Raw genomic sequence first — 5,517 nt, forward strand, 5'->3', positions numbered from 1 at the left:
AGGACTCTCTGGACTCTCACTGATCAATTGCTTTAACTTGGAAAAACACACATCCAGCTGCTACTGCTTTTCCTCATGTTTTATATTTTCTGCTGGTGTTCCCTTGGGGCCGACCTGCAGGGGAGGAAGACCTGCAGTTGCATATCGGCTATAACAAACACAGTTTTTGGTGAGTATTTGAATCCGATGAAGTCATGAAACGAAGCAGGCGTGCACGGACCATTGACAGCTCCTGTCTCTCCTTGCTGTTTGTTGTCACTTCGGCTTTGATTGACTGCTGCGAGATCAGGCCTCTGGGGGAGTAGTGTCGTTATCAGAGGCAGCTCATGAGGGATCTGCATAAAATAATAAACCTCCTCCGTGTTATGATGGTGTTCCCTCCACCCGGAGCTGAGCCGGCATTGTGACGTTCAACAAACTGCGGTTTTTGGTGCAGATCAAACGTTCCCCCCTCGTTTTTGAATTTATCATGCAGCAAAACCCGCCCTCATTAGTCAATGGCACTCAGCAAGTTGTAGCGTCTAATTCTGTGGGGCCGCCCAAACTTATCACCCTTCATTTCAACATGGTGGGCTGCCCTGATGCCGAAACCCTCTCAAGCTTTTCCAGACATCTGACAACAGCCACATTTATTTATTGACTTCATTTCGCTTACAGGGCAGCCTTTACAGCTCCCTTGAGTGATACAGAGTTAATGTAGAACTGTTCATTGCTCGTGAGTGTTTTTTCACTCCTCCTCCTCTACCACCACCTCCTTCTCCCTCCTTTTAAACTGTTCTTAAGTGTTTAAACACTCGGGTAATGACGTGCTGTTGTGGAAGCGAAAAACCATGTGGGATAAAAAAAGAAAAAACATCCATGTGGGCTTTTCCCCCTGAGGAGAGAGTGAACCACCGAGGATGGGATGAGAGTGAGGAAGGCCCTGTTAATCAAAATGAATGAGCACCTCTCAGGGCCGTTGTGTTGACGAGGCCACGGAGGAGCTCTCAGCCCCCTTTTGCTGCGCTCTGGGTGTAAAGAGAGATCCAGACGCTCTTGGGCCTCGGCTGCAGCTCTTCCTTCACTTACTTCCTGTTTGCTCCGTCCAGCATCAGGTACAGCAGGTCAGAATGATTGAAACCGTTATTGCATTTTGTCATTTTGTGTGACATACTCCCACAGCTCTATCAGATGAACTCAAATACCCTCCATCAACACCAGCTGTAATGTTACTAATGCAATATTTCCAACCATACACTACTAGCTTTTTTTTTTTTTTTTTAACAATTTTTCCATATTCTATTTCTATTTATAGTTCTATCTGTTTATTAATTTTAGCAAACTGTTAGGACTCAGTATGCTTGCCAACTAGTTTCTACATTATTTTCAGTGGCAAGATGTTTGTTGATGTATGTCGTATGTCTGTTTTCGTTCAGATTAGTTGAGCTACTCCAGAAATATGAAGGTAATTTTCCCAGATAGGCTGTATAATTAAAAATATACCAGTGACTCTGACACTGACTGATGTATGGACAGAGACTGTGCTGTGGCATTTACTGCATTTACTTTGAGAAACAGAACTATAAAAACCTAACTCAATTTGTTCACAAGCTTTTCAACATGTTGCTTATGAAGGAATAGTTTAGTTGTCTCTTACCAAACGTTGGATGAGACGTCTGATAGGCTACAACTCTCATGTCTGTGCGGTAATGAAACTACCACTGGCATCTTGCTAAGTTAGCTTAGCATAAAGACTGCTGGAAGCAAGTGGGAAACAGCAAGCCAGCATATCTAACGTTTACTAAATAACATGGATATCTTGTTTGCTGAGCAAGAAAACCAAAGTTAAAAACAAGTTCTAGCTAGCTGTGGCTAGCCTTAATGCTAACTATGATAAGTTAGCTAGCTGCTGGCAGTAGCTCAATATTTTGCATACAGATATAAAAGTGGTAAGACTTTCTTAACTCTCATTAAATAAGTGAATAAGCATATTTCCTGAAATGTCAAATTTCCTTTATGAGAGCGATATATATATATTTGTAACAGGTAAAAACTTCTGTTGACTTCCCCTGAGCTTTAACAATGTCCCTGAGCTACCTAAGCTGAGACTGCTAAATATTAACCCTCCACAGTCCATTCATTTTGATGATTTTTTTTATACATTAATTTTTGTCACACACATTTTAAAATGTCTCTGATCCACATGCAATGTGTCGTTTTTTCAGCACAAACTCACTGTAAGTGCGAGGAACTCAAGGTACATGAAATATAACGCAGGCACCTCTGAAAATATTCATGATCAATCAAAATATTATTATAGAAAAGCTCAAAGTTGTTAAAACTATTGTTTTACTATCTATACACACCAATATAGAAGAAATGTGTGAGAAATTAAAATATAATAGTCTATTTACACAAAAATGGATTTTACTCCAACTAATTTTTGTGCCCTTTTCACTTATAATTCAATTATAAATCATTTAAATAATTGAAAATATTAACAATTCAGACTCCCACAGTCCCACATCAGCACTTTCAATAAATTTTTTCAGCTTGTTGCTACATGATATATAAAGTTATGTAACTGTAAATAAAACAGTGTCCACAGACGGACTCCGTGAAGTTCGTCTTGGAGGGAAGAGCCACAGCTACATAAATCTGCATAACTGTAAGTATCAGTTCCATGTGCATTAAATTACTTATGTGAAAAGAAAACAACAGTGGGCCAAGCACAGAACCTTGAGGCGCTCTACAAACCAGCAGTTTGTACTGTTCCCACTGACGTTCACACACTGTGACTTACCTGAGAGCTCATTGCTAAACCAGCCAACTGCTTGTCATTAAATGGCCTTTAGCAATATCCAGCTGTTTTTGTTTTTTTTTTCCTTTCACAGATGGCATTTGCTGGAGAAAGTTTTTTTTAATTTTTTTTTTATCTCAGATAGTTGAAGACATACTAAACACAGATGAAATACGAGCTACAGTATTTTGGCCAAAGTAGTCTGATTGGAACATGAATGTTTTCACAGGCTGAACTGAAATCATATTAAGTTGGAATAGAAGAAGAGACATTATCGCCATAATTTCATTAAAAGAGCTGTAATTATTGGTGGCGACGGCTTACATTACCCAACAGTTATTATTGCATTGCAGTCTTCTGCCTTTTGAGGCTTATCATGTTTTGCTGTTTTTCCTTTTTAACTGATTGAATTTAGGTTCTCTCTCTCTCTCTCTCTCTCTCCTCTCCCTACTGTTGCTCCTACTGCCTTTCACAGAACGCCTTCAACTCAGCAGCTTTTTCAAATTTGGGGCTTGCGACACTCAGCCAAAAGCCGCAAATTACCCCCCTCTAGCAGCAGCGAATTAGGAACAATTTTGTGTTAGCTATAAAAAAAAGAGAGAGAGAGAGAGAAGTGAGGGGAAAATATAGCTTACACCAGGGACCACCAACAGAGGCAGCATGGGATGAACGGCTCGTTGGCCGACAGTTTGGGTGGCAGGGCGGTGCTAGAAAGCAGCCTCAGTGTTCTTCAGAGCAATCAATCCTATCATATCACATCTACATAGTACGGCACAACATCCATTACCAAACACAAAGGCCTGAATTAGTGGATTTATGTAGCTGTTACAGGATGTTTGCAGGCCTATGAATTGGCTTTACAGTTCCCTGAGCACACAGAGACCTGCAGCAGTGATAAAAAACTAAAACGCAGGCCTGTCCTCCGACACTGACAGCGTTACAGCACCCAGTCGTATTCACTCTGGTGACACTGGAGAGGGAAGGGAGCCATTTCTTCCGTATGAGGTGACAATTCGCCGCCTGGAGTTTTCATTCTCTCTTTTCGAAGAGGGTGGGATTTTTGATTTCCCTCCCTGCACTATGTGGTTGGTCCTTAACTCCGAAAGCATTAATGTAAAAAGGGGTCTTTTTCTTGTTTCTTACAAAGCGTGAGGTTTGGCATGCCCACTTAATCTGCTTCCATTGAGCCAATCCATGTTTTTCCCATTCTGGCACCCCTTCTCTACTCCCTTTTAAAATCCATTTCCAAGTTGTAATATGCCACTGCAGACGTTATTGAGGGGAGAAAACCAAATGTAATGGGGGAGAGAGGTGGAGAGAGAAAGTGCAGACGGAGAGAGAGAGACATTAGGAGTGAATGGGGAGAAATAGAGAGGGAGAGGCAGTGAGGGAGGTTTCCAACTATTAACTGGCTCCTTTTCAAACATCCCCTGCTCTTCATGGCGATGCCTGGCGTGGAAGGCAGACCACTTTGTCTTCCTCCGGGATCAGTGGGAGCGGGCGGGCCGCAGCCAGGTTGGGGTTACTGACTCTCATTAGGCCTCGGACTCCTACAACTGTAATAAGAGCCCGCACATTTACAGCCTGACCCCTCTCTGACACATCTTGGCCCAGATGTTAATTGTGCTTCCTGCTCCCCTTTTGATTAAATGACAGAGAGTTTTAAGTCTTTGTTTGTGCGGCTAATGGCTCTCATTTAGTGCAATAAGTGGTTTAGGGGCTGCTGTGGGTGACATCACGCCGCCGCAGCCTTTCATCTCGGGCCTGTAAAGGGTGAGCAACGTCTGCCGGTGTTTGGAGGCCTCCTACCTGCACACGCTGCACAAACCTGGAGAGCGGCTGCTGCGGCGATGCCAAGCAGCGTGGGCAGAGTGAGGGCATGAAGTCGCCAGCTGGGGAACAGTAGGGCACCGGGAAGGCTGAAAATAGAGTGAAACAAGGAGGTGGGGGGTGGGGAATGGGGGGGTCAAGGCCAAGTGCCACCCAGTTACATACAGATTGGCTGCTTCACAGGCTCCTTGAGAAACAGATGTGGTGTAGAGGAGGATCTATCTGCTATTAAACCTTGAATGCAACTGCGGATTTTCTTAAGATGCCTAATGGAGCAGTGCATTTCCTCCAGACCTTGGCTGGCAGCAATGAGCCATGGTCAGAGGGGGAAGAGTAGAATATAGAGGGTTCAACATAGTTTGGTTTATTTGGGAATTATTAAAACACAATGTTGAAGTTTAGCGAGCAAACCTAAAGTATTTAAAGAAGTCACAGACATATTTTTTGCTTTCTGCGTCATCAGATCATTCACTCGCTCTGCTCTCAGTTTCTGCTGTTTGTTTTTTTGTCTTTATACCTTTTCGTTTCCTCCATCGTTTTGCTTCTTTTCATCTTGATTTTATTGTCCCCTCTACCCCCAGCTGCAGATCTTTCCTCCCTCTCTCTCTCTCTCTCTCTCTCTATTTTCTCCCACCCCACTCTGAGCGCGTGGCTGAGGTGTGAGATCATTCTCCTTCTGGGTGGCTTTCCTGCTATATGTCACTGTCATCTGTTGGCACTGAGGCTTGAGGGGGGGTCCCTTTTCCAAAAACACACCGCACTCCGCTTCACCACCCTGAGCATAATAAATTCTTGGGCACGAGACCGGAGAGGGGTGCACCAACGGAGTAGCGTGTTTTACTGGGCTTGGCAGGGCAACACATGGACCGGTGAGAGAGGGGAAAGCAGGGGGGGTGGTGGGGGTTGTT

The sequence above is a fragment of the Seriola lalandi genome, unplaced genomic scaffold (genome assembly GCF_002814215.2).
Source record: "Seriola lalandi dorsalis isolate HSWRI2012SDOR001 ecotype SW California unplaced genomic scaffold, Sedor1 jcf7180002054926, whole genome shotgun sequence".
Lineage (NCBI taxonomy): Eukaryota > Metazoa > Chordata > Actinopteri > Carangiformes > Carangidae > Seriola > Seriola lalandi.